The sequence below is a fragment of the Heloderma suspectum genome, chromosome 2, assembly GCF_057233095.1.
Source record: "Heloderma suspectum isolate Gila_16-S chromosome 2, 16-S_ref, whole genome shotgun sequence".
Lineage (NCBI taxonomy): Eukaryota > Metazoa > Chordata > Lepidosauria > Squamata > Helodermatidae > Heloderma > Heloderma suspectum.
Genome location: NC_139459.1, coordinates 384,033,151 through 384,045,456, shown reverse-complemented (window position 1 = coordinate 384,045,456; position 12,306 = coordinate 384,033,151).

The following is a 12,306-nucleotide window of genomic DNA, read 5'->3' as shown; positions in this document are numbered from 1 at the left end:
TTTATTGTTTTTTTTTTTAGTCAGCTGTGATAGGCTACGTAAACATTTATGTAGCCTATCCCGGTGCTTTTTTAAAATCTAGCCGTGATAGGCTACGTAAATCTTTACGTAGCCTATCATGTTTTTTGTTGTTGTTTTTTACTGGAAATGGTGGCGGCGGCAGCCAGTCGGAAGACTGGCTGCTGCCGCCACGGCACCGCCGCCGGAGCTGCCGCCGGAGCCCCCGCCGCCAGGAAGACCCGCCCCAGGTAAGTCTCGTCCCAGGGGGGGTGGGGGGGAGGCCGTTCCACCACCGATTTCAGGGGGCCGAATGCACTGGCATTTGGCCTCCCCGAAATCCATGCCGGAATTCTCTGACATTCCTACGTCTTAATACAGGAGGGAAATTGTGACTTGGCTGGTGTAACTGAAATTTGATGGGATGACTCCCATGACTGGAATGCAGCAAGTGAAGGATATAACTTGTTCAAAAAGAACAGAAGGAACAGAAAGCGAGGTGGAGTTGCACTATATTTTATATGCATATCTCTTCACAGAAATACAGGAGGATGAGCTTGGTAGTCTCATCGAGAGCATCTGGGTTAAAATAAATAGAGCAAAGAATGAAAGGAACATGGTGGTCAGAGTCTACTACCGGCCACCCAATCAAGGAGAAGATGAGGATGGAACTTTTGAAAAGCCAATTGCCAATGTTTCAAGGAAGCATGATGTAGTAGTAATGGGAGACTTCAATGTCCCCAATATTTGTCGGGAGACAAATTCTGCAAAACGTAGCCCCTCCAGTAGGGATGTACGAAACGACTTACCTGGTTCATTTTGTACATTTGTGGTGGAGGGGGAGGCGCTCTGTCCCTCCCCCCGAAATCCTTGACGGCCAGCTCTGCTCCACAGCGACTCCACATAGCCGCCAGCTGGGGCAGCCCGCAGCGACATCTGGCCACTGCTGGGTTGTGCAGGGACGCAAATGGCGGCTGCCATAGCTGCCGCAATTTGCATCCTTTTATTTTTTGCCGTGATAGGCTACATAAATATTTATGTAGCCTATCACAGCCTCTGCAGGGACGCAAATGGCGTCCCTGCATTAGCTGTAATAGGCTACATAAGTATTTACGTAAGTATGGCTAAAATGGTGACGAAAATGGCGGCTGCAGACGCGGCCGCCATTCACAGAGCAGTGCAAACGGCAGCAGGTGAGTGCTCTGTTTCGCATACCTTTCGCAGGGTCAGGGTGGGGGGCTTCGTTCTGCCACAGGTTCCGGGGGTCCGTATGTTCTGGCATTCAGCCTCACTGAGATCCGTGGCAGAATTCTCCGCCATCCCCACCCTCCAGGAAATTCCTGACTTGTGTTGCGGATAACTTCCTCCTACAGAAAGGAGAGGAAGGAACTAGAGGATCAGATACCCTTGACTTGACCCTAACCAACAGAGATGACTTAGTGGATAAAGTAGCAGTTACATGAACTCTGGTGGAAAGTGACCAAGTTATCCTTGAGTTCTTGGTTCTAAAGGAAGCAAAAGCCAAGTGTAGCCAAACACGTACCCTGGATTTTAGGAAGGCCAATTTTAATAAATTCAGAACAATGATAAGTAAGGTCCCATGGCAAGCAACTCTAATGAGAAAAGGAGTCCAAGATGGGTGGGAGTTTTTAGAAAAGGAAATTCTCAAGGCACAATTAAAAAGAATTCCAACAAGAAAAAAAAAGGTGGAAGACAACAGAAGACACCAATGTGGCTTCTCAAAAAGCTTAGAGTTGAGCTTAAAACAACAAAAAAGAGTAATAAAGGAACTGGTAGAAGAGCTCTCAGAGCCACTGTCTTTAATCTTTGAGAAATCAGGAAGGACAGGTAAAGTGCCAGATGACTGGAGGAGGGCTAATGTTGTCCCTCCCTTCAAAAAGGGTAAAAAGGAGGAATCTGGGAACTACAGACCAGTCAGTCTGACATCTCTCCCTAGGAAAGTCTGAAGCAGATTATAAAGTAATCATTGTGTAAGCGCCCTGAGAATAATGCAGAGATAAGTTGAAACAAATGTGGATTTGTCAAGAACAATCCTACCAGACGAAGCTGATGTCATTTTTTGATGGGATAGCCACTTGTCAGGGATGCTTTGACTTGGATTCCTGCATTGAGCAGGAAGTTGGACTTGATGGTCTTTCTTTTTTTTAATCTATTTTTATTTTATTTTTATAAATCCAATAAACACTACCAACAACATAATCAGAATCTTCAGTTTCCAACATTACAGTATTCTGAGGCGGAAAAGGTGAGGGGAGGATAGCAAAAGAAGGAAGAAAAAAAAATAGGATTATATTAAACTTCAATAATAACAAACCAAATATGGAAATAGAATTCCAATATCAGATTATACCTATACAGCATTCTTCCAAACATTACAAGTATTATTAAATCTTCAATCCACTATGCCACAAATGGTAAACCTTATCTTTCAGTATCATAACCTCAGTCTTATAGCAAAGGAACGGGAGCAATCAATCCATACCATTCAGTTAACACATATTAATCAATGTTAAAGGATTAACCAACAAGAAATAGTAATAATAATAACAACCCCATAATAATATTAATAGTAATAATAATAATAAAAGAGGAAAAAAAGTTTAAGAAAAAGATAAAAACAAAAAAACAAAAGCAAATCATTGTATATTTAAAGTAATATCATATCTAAAAATATATTTATATGTGCACACACACATACACACACAAATAGGGATTTTACAATATAACACAAAAAGGAGGGAGGGAAACAGAAATATGCAAACATTTACTCTGGCAAACTGCCTAGACTTATTGTCAGCTACAGCCCAAACGGCACTTCAATGAACAGTAAAGATGGCTAAGTTCCAACTCTGGAGGCTGAGAGAGTTGGTTCCCTTGTTTTAATTTTAATACCCATTAAAAATGATTCTGCAGCATCAGGATCCAAAAATATTTTCCTCGGGCCTTCAAAAAGAATGCAAAATGTAGCTGGATATTTAACATGATACTGCAGGTTAATTTGCTTTGCCAAACTTCTTGTCATGGTGAATTGCCTTCTTCTGTCAGCAGTTCCTTTAGTATAATTAGGAAAGAGCATAATCTTGTCATTTGCTGGTCCCCACTGAAGCTCACCTTGTTCTCTTGCCAGAAGCATAAGATAATTTTTTGTAGCGACTCGTGAAAATTGAACAATAACAGTCCCAAAAGTCCCTTTAGTGCCACATATTGAACCAGGAACATGATATGCATGCTCAATATCAAGTAAAAAATCAGATGGTAAAGTCAATAGCTCATGCAAAACTTTATCCATAAATTCAACCAAAACTTTATCAGTAGCGACATCTTTAATACCAAGGATACGTAGATTTGCTCTACATGTGAAGGCCTCCAATTGAGAAATTTTAGCAGGCAAAATATTATGGGACACTTCCATGGCTGTTTCATGAGCAGTAACCAGATTTTTGAGATCATTAACCTTTGCTTCCATCTTTTGAAAAGAGATATTGATTAAATCCACCGCCCCCTGAAGGGCAATAATTGAGTCCTGAGTTGTTTCAAGTTTCTTTGATTGCTCTGGTAGCTGAGAAGACATAGTTTTTTATCAAAGCAAGCAACTCTTCATCTCCAGAATTTCTAGAAACCTTTGCCAGGGGAGCAATTGGGGGGGGGGGTAGGTGATGTTATCAAGCCTTTCTTTTTTTTCCTTTGGTACTGCCATCCTCCACTTTCAAAAGCACAACAAGCAAGTATAATTGCAGAAACAAAAAACAAACACTTACACAGATTTAATTACAAGTCCTCAGATATTGCTGGTAGTTTAAATTCAGAAATACTTTTTGGAGCCTTATGTCTCCTAATTGCTTAGGAGTTTCAAACAGCGTTCAGTAGATGACACTCCCACATTTAATCTTAGATTTCAGCCCCTCTGTTTCTCTGCAGAAGCAGCTGTTCTTCCAAGATTTCATCTGGATGGTACTGTAAGCTTCCGCTTTTAATTCCAGGGGAAGATAAAAAAGGTTTCTCAACCTTTTCAGAGCTGTTTGAGATAAGCAATCTGCAGAGTTCCGCAAGTCACTGCAGGACGCCATGGCTCCAACTGGATATCAGACCTGATGGTCTTATTGGCCCATTCCAACCCTACTATACTATGATTCTATGACTTCAATGCACATTCAGAGGACATCCTTATCAGGGCACCTCCAGACTTCATGGAGACCATGGCTTCCTTGGAGCTGTACCCTATTCCAATTGGGCCCACCGATGTAGCTGGTCACGCGTTAGACCTTGTGTTTGTTTCTGGAGATGCAGGAAGTGATCTGGAAATTGGGGGTATATCCACCACCACCCTTATTATGGTCAGATCATGACTTGATGGGGTTGGACTTCTTGGTTCCACAACCCATCCACAAGGGTAGAGAACCCATTAAGATGGTCCACCCCAGGCATCCTATGGATCCAAATAGATTTCTGCCTGCACTTGGGGATTCTTTGGAGCATGCAAACAACTGCTTGGTTGAGACTCTTGTGGATGGCTGGAATGCTGCATTCACCAGGGCATTAGACTGGGTATCTCTGAAGCACCCTCCCCCCCGAACAGAGCTCAGGCTTCACCATGGTTCCTGCCATGGTTGCAAGCTCTGAAGCAGGAGGTGAGACGCCTAGAGCACCAGTGGCAGAAATCTCACTCCAAAAAAAATCGCGAACAGTGAGAGCTGTAGCTTCAGCCTACCACGTGGCGATAAGAGCAGCAAAAGAGGACTTTTATGCTGCCTCTATTGCATCTGCAGAATGCTGTCCCAGGAGGCTGTTCCAAATGATCCGGAACCTGGTCAGTCCAGTTGTTCCAGAACCAATGGAGCATTCTAAGGCCTCCTGTGGTGAGCATTCAAAGCACTTTGCAGTTAAAATCAACTGAATCAGGAGCAGTATTCCGTGCGCTGTGGATACAGTTAGTGAGCGACGTGCAGCCAGTGGCAGACCAGTTGTGTGGGATCAGTTCCAGCTTCTTCTTTCTGATGACATGGACATGGTGCTTTCACCTTTAAGGCTGACCACCTGCTTACTCGATCCTTGCCCATCTTGTCTCATTATGAGCTGCAGGGAGAGATTCAGGGAGGGGGTCAAGGCAGTGGTGAATGCCTCATGCTAGGAGGGAGTGATGTCATCAACCCTCAAGGAGGCGGTGATAAGACCACTATTAAAGAAGCCCTCCTTGGATTGCCAAGACTTGAACTACTTTCCCCTGGTCTTCAATCTGCCATTTTGGGGCAAGGTGATTGGGCATATGGTGGTGCTGCAGTTGCAGGCACACTCGGAAGAAGCCGATTATCTAGATCCATTTCAGCCAGGCTTCAGGCCTGGGCATGGGACAGAAATGGCCTTGGCCCCCTTGGTGGATGATATCAGGAGGGCTTTGGATGGGTCGAATGCTCCTTCCTTGTTCTCCTCGATCTCTCAATGGCTTTTGATACTGTCAACCACTGAACGGAACCCCCGTTGGCGAACTAAGATGGTGAAAATAAGGGGAACACAAATAGCGTAGCATCTATGCTATTTGCGTTCCCTTTATTTTTGCCGTCTTAGTCTACATAAATGTTTACATAGACTAAGATGTGCCAAAAGAAAGAACGCAAATGGCTATTTGCGTTGCCCTTATTTTCGCCGTAGTCTACGTAAATCTTTACGTAGACTAGATGTGCCAAAATAAGGAACGCAAATGGTGGCGCCCATGGGGCACCGCCATTTGCGTAAGCGCTTTTTTTTTCTTCCAAAGTCACTATGTGACGATTTACGTAGCCTATCATGGCTGACTTTGGAAATCTAGCCGTGATAGGCTACGCAAATTGTTACGTAGCCTATCACGGGTGTGTGTGTGTGTTTACTTTTTTTTTTCGTGGCCGGGGAGATGGGGCGCTCCTCCCCGGCCTGAATTTCGCCGGCGAGGGATGGGGCGCCTCCCAACCGGCCTGAATTTCAGCCGGGCGAGGCGGGGCGCCTCCCCCCCTCGCCTGAACTTCGGGGGGAGAACCAAAGTGCCTCCCCCGCACCACGAAGCAAGCTGCAGGACAAGGTAAGTCCCTTTCGTCCATCCCTAGAGGGATGGAACGCCTCCCCCCCAACCATAAACATAATCCGTGAAAGGTAAGTACCTTTCGTACATCCCTATTTGAAACCCTATAAGGTTCTGGCCCAGTCTATCTTCAGTTCTGGATGGACGCCTGATCTTGGTCATGCTGAAGTGACTCTTCTTCTTTTCAGATGCAGACCATTGCACCAAGTGTCCAGAAGATCAGCATCCAAACAAGGATCGAGATCAATGTGTCCCCAAGGATTTAACTTTTCTGTCCTATAACAAAACGTTGGGGATCATTCTGACTTCTTTTGTCGTATTCTTATCCCTAGCAACAGGTTTCATTTTAGTGGTCTTCATTAAATTCCTCGAAACTCCAATAGTCAAATCTAATAACCGGGACCTCTCCTACATTCTCCTGATCTCCCTCCTGCTTTCCTTCTTGTCCTGCTTCCTGTTCATCGGCTGGCCAAAGAAAGAGACCTGCCTTCTCCGACAAACTGCCTTCAGCATCATCTTCTCTGTTGCTGTCTCTTCAGTGTTAGCCAAAACCATCACTGTGGTCCTGGCCTTCCTGGCCACAAAGCCAGGGAACAAAGTGCGGAGATGGCTCGGGAAGAGTCTTGCAAACTCCATCATAATTTCTTGTTCCAGTGTCCAAGTTTTCATCTGCACCATCTGGCTGGGTATTTCTCCACCCTTCCCTGACTCTGACATGCACTCTCAGCCTGAACAGATCATCCTGCAATGCAACGAAGGATCTGTGACTATGTTCTATACTGCGCTTGGCTACATGGGCTTCCTGGCTGCCATCTGCTTCACAGTGGCTTTCCTAGCCAGGAAGCTGCCTGCAGCCTTCAATGAAGCCAAACTGATCACCTTCAGCATGCTGGTCTTTTGCAGTGTTTGGGTGTCCTTTGTGCCCTCCTACCTGAGCACAAAGGGCAAATACATGGTAGCTGTGCAGGTCTTCTCTATCTTGGCCTCCAGTGCTGGCTTACTGGGCTGCATCTTTATGCCCAAGTGCTACATTATTTTACTGAGACCTCATCTGAATACAAAGGAGCATATTATGATGAAAACAGAGCATGGCATCTGATCTTTAGCACGAGAGATGGATAAGAATTCTGGTCTGACCAGGATCAGATAAGAACCATAGCTTCTGGTGGGGCATCTATGGAAAGTATCCACACCCTGTTGCTTTCCAGTGGGAGCCGGGTAGATCCAGACATACTGGGCAGCCCTCCTTGCAAGGAGAGGGAGCTCTTAAAAACTAATGTAACCTTTTCCTTTTAGGGTCACATCTGTCTGGCAGTGATGAACAGTAAAGTTTCTGCATCTTTGTTAGTTGAGGAGAGAAAGATGCACGATTGAGGCCCATGCTCTGTTTTTGAATGAAAGCTATGGATTAGGAGGTTCTGCAAGGCGGCAGGACTGGTCTTGAAAGAGGGCCCAAGCCCCAAGCACTTTCCTCTTTAGCACGGATGAGGTGACAAAAGGAACCAACTGGGTCTGTCTGCTGACTCTGCCTGCCTCCAGAGGCTGAACAATTTGTGCAAACAGAGCTGTGGATCCTTCTGCTTCAACATGTGAGAGACCAGCCATTTTCCTCAGGGCCACTGGAACCTTTCCAAACCTCCTTCCACCACTGTTGGTATAACCATCGAATGCATTACTTAAATGCATTTCTTTTTGGGGAGACAGAAAGAAAGGTGCACAAAGATCCCCTCAGGATCCTCCTTCAGCTGGACAGTCCCTCCCTTTTCTTCTAGGACCGACTAACATCTACTGCCCTCAAGAATGGATCATTATGAGTTGTGATGTTTAACATTCAGTTAGAGTCATTTGTATTAATAAATTCTTAGGTCAAAGTGATCAAGGTCTGGAGTGGGTTGGGAGCATCCCAAAGCAGGTTGAGATGCACCCTAAGAACTTCTGGCTGCTTTGGGCTGCATTGGCCTGATGTGGGCTGTCACCTGTACTGTTGCGTGAGCGCCCTGCTCCTTATCTTGACCCCTGTGGAGCGCCCACAGCCACCATCATATTGGAGGTAGTTGCCGTGATGATTCTTCTTCCTCTAGTAAGTAAGTGGTGCATAGACTGCGGACCTCAAGGGGCCACCAAAATATTAACAGAGGCATAAATGGGCCATTTATGCCTTTAATATTGTGTAGATGGCCCTCTATGCCTATTGTCTACACCCCATTTACTTACCGGAAGAAGAAGAGTCGATTAAAATGGGGACTCCCTCTGAGACTGCATCAGCTCAGGGAGCTCCTGACGGGTCCAGGTGCGGGCCTCTCAGGACAAGGGGGCAGAGGGAGTTTGGTCTGTCCAGATTGCACTTCAGATCCAGAGGTCGAAGCAGCTTGGCCTGAGCTGGGTCAGCACCAATTCAAAGCTCCGAATCATCCCCCAGAGTGGGTCGAGGGGTCAATGCACAGCCCTAGCATTTTTCTATTATTTGTAAGCTGCCTTGGCAGGAGTTTGTCCTCCAAGGTGAGATAGAAATGAAAGAAAGGATGGGAGAAAGAGAGGAAGGAAGGAAAGATCCCTTGGTTTAATTCTGCTCCTGTTCAAACAGAGATGCTACATTACTTGATGGTTCAAACAGGAAAGAACAAGCAACAGCCTCAACCACCATACCTTCATTGCATTACATTGTCGGTCATTTATGAAAGTTTTCTAGATCTCTGATTATATGGATAATTAAGAATAAAAGCATTGATAAGGTGCACTTGGATTGTTTTTCCTCCTCTGAGGTCATCCAGACAAACACATATATTTTGTGTTATGTGCAACCCACAACAATCAAGGAACACCACAGGCTGACAGATTGACACCATGGCCTCCCTAACATGAAGCATTTTTCCATGTCCCTGTTAAAAAAATAAAACAAAAATAAAAAAATGCATCCAAAGGAAGAGTTCAGTATAACCGAGAAGCTGCAGTCATGCATTGTGAAGCCACTATTTTCCTGAGCCCCCATATTTGTTTAATAAAACTGAAGATACCAAGACAAACTTCACATTTTCTGCTTTCTTCCCCCAGAACACAATAATGAAGAAAGTTTTAACTCAGTCCCTTCCTCAGTTAGCTTGTGGGAATGGAGTTCTCTCTCTCTTTCTCTGGCTTGTTGTTGTTGTTTGTTTGGTCAGTCGCTTCTGACTCTTTGTGACTTCATGGACCAGCCCACGCCAGAGCTTCCTGTTGGCCATCACCACCCCCAGCTCCCCCAAGGTTAAGTCCATCACCTCCAGAATATCATCCATACATCTTGCCCTTGGTTGGCCCCTCTTCCTTTTGCCTTCCACTTTCCCTAGCATCAGCATCTTCTCCAGGGTATCCTGTCTTCTCATGATGTGGCCAAAGTACTTCAGTTTTGCCTTTCATATCCTTCCCTCAAGTGAGCAGTCTGGCTTTATTTCCTGGAGGATGGACTGGTTTGATCTTCTTGCAGTCCAAGGCACTCTCAGAATTTTCCTCCAGCACCACAGTTCAAAAGCATCTATCTTCCTTTCTCTGGCTATGGATGTGGAAAAGCCTTTGGAAGTTGCCTTATGGTTGGATGACCAGGCTACCTTCCCACCTGTTTCCCCTCAAAGGGCCAAGGCAGAGAATGGTCTTTCCCAGCCCTGACCGCCAAGATCCTTTCAACGGGAGATGCCAGAGACAGCACCTGGGCCCTTTCGCATGTGGAGTTTATGCTCTGCCACTCATCAATGGAAAAATTAAATAGGGGTTGCAGATCTCAGCAGATGTCAGCAGATGTCTGTTAGGAGGAGTCAGACTGTCACTGTTAGGTGCACGTAGCCTAGGACTGTGTGCACTTAGTGGCAGCTGCTCTCCAGGGTTTCAGAGAAAGGGCCTTCCAAGCCCTGCCAAAACCAGGGATCTTTGCAAGCCTGGAGATGTCATGGATGGAACCTGGAGCCTTTGGCATGCAAAGCAGGTGCTCTACCATTAGGTGCTCCTGCCCATTTCTGCTAAGATAAGCAGAAACACAGCAGCAGTGCAGGAAGGAGAAGAGGGACCAGCTGTGGTTGTCAAGGGTGGGTCTGAGGCACAGGAGGGATATCCCCATCATCTGCTGCTACCTGAGCTCCTTTGTTCAAGGAAATGGGCAGAGGGTCTTGGGACATGATTCAAACAAGGCACTGAGCAACAGCCACCTCCCTGCCATTTGACTTAGGCCCACCCACTCCTTCTCCATTTCCCTGCCAGGAGTTGTTCCCCACCAAATCCCTTCAGTAGGAAATCATCTTCTCCCCCAGACCCTGACTGCAACTGACTGGCCTCCTCCCAAGGAAGGAAAGGGAGGGCAGAAAAACATGTCTTTGGCATGCTCTGGAAATGCCAGCTGTGGCTTTGACCCCAAGCACATCTGTCTCCCACCCCCAAAATAGAGGTCTCTCTTGATTGCAGGAGAGAACAGCCAAGAGGGAGGGAGGGAGGGAGGGATGGGATAGGGGGAACCACACACACAAACACACAAGCCCTCCTCTTCCTCAGTGAGTAAAGGATTGCAGCCTTAGTGTGTGCTATTTGGGCTGCATTAATAGAAGCATAGCTTCCAAATCCTGGGAAGTACTAGTTCCCCTCTACTCAGCACTGGTTAGGCCTCATCTGGAGTACTGCATCCAGTTCTGGGCACCACATTTTAAGAACGATGCAGACGAATTGGAGAGGCTTCAGAGGATGGCAACAAAGATGATCAGGGGACTGGAAACAAAGCCCTATGAAGAGAGACTGAAGGAACTGGTCATGTTTAGCCTTGAGAAGAGGAGACTGGGGGGAGATATGATAGCACTCTTCAAGTATTTGAAAGGTTGTCACAGAGCAGAAGGCCAGGATCTGTTCTCAATCATTCCAGACTGCAGGACACGGAATCATTGGCTCAAGTGACAGAAAGCCAGATTCCGGCTGAACATCCAGAAAAACGTCCTGACTGTTAGAGCAAAATGACAATGGAACCAATTAGCTCGGGAGATGGTGGGCTCTCCCACACTGGAGGCATTCAAGACGAGGCTGGACAGCCATCTGTCAGGGATGATCTGACTTGGATTCCTACATTGAGCAAGGGGTTGGACTTGATCGCCTTATAGGCCCCTTCTGACCCTACTGTTCTATGATTCTATGATCCCTTGAGGACCCTGCTCCAGCTGGACTTCCCCATCTCCCACAGGGTCTTCTAGCATCAACTGCCTATTGGGGCACAGAGCCTTATGAGCTTGCTTGCATGCGTGTGTGCGTGCGTGCATGCGTGTGTGTGCGTGCGTGCATTCAGTCTGTCTGTCTGTCTGTCTTTATTGATTATATTTCTATACTGCTCAATAGCTGAAGTCCTGTTTTGTTTTTGTTTTGTTTTAATATTGCTTTATCCTGATGATGATGAATGTATTGTTGCCTTACTTGTACACAACCTTGGTAGGAGTTCATCCTGAATGGCTGGATATAAATAATTGTAATAAATAAGGACATTTCTCTAAAAGCAATAATCCGTTGGTTTAATTCGGTTCATCCTAAAAACAAAAATGCCACATTACTTGGTCTTCCCTACAGCAAATACTATGCAACAACCTTGACCTTCATACCTTGATTGCATAATGTAGTAGTTCATTAAGGGGTGTCTTGTAAATCTCTGAATATTAAATATAATATGATTAACTTAACAACAACAACAGCAACAACAGACGTTTATGGCACACTTGACTTTTGTTTCTCCTCCTATTAGATCATCAAGGTAAACACTGGTTTGCATTAGGGACAATCCCCGAAGAATTGAAGGACACCATGGACAGACACTGACACCATGTCCTCCCTTAGAAGGTCCAATGAACTCTGTTAACTATGCCTCCCCTCCCCCCCACACACACTACGACCTCCCCCAAATCTGGGGCAATTTTTTTGCCAGTTTTGTACCACTCTGGGCCACAAATCCTGAATTTTGTGCCACCATCTGAAGTGTGAGACTAACACAACTGTGGTGTGGCATGATGAATGCTAAAAAACACACACAAAACAATAAAAAATATCCCCATTTTCGCATATCTCCTCTGAACTTATCCAAAGTTTTGTGCTAGTTTTGTGCTGTTTTGTTCCACAAATCCTGAGTTGTGTGCCAGCATGTGAAGCGTGAAAAAGAGATACCATTAGGTGGGTCCTGGTGAAAGCTGAAATATCCACTATCTCATATCACCACCAAGATGTGTCAAAGTTCTGTGCTACTTTTGTGCTCT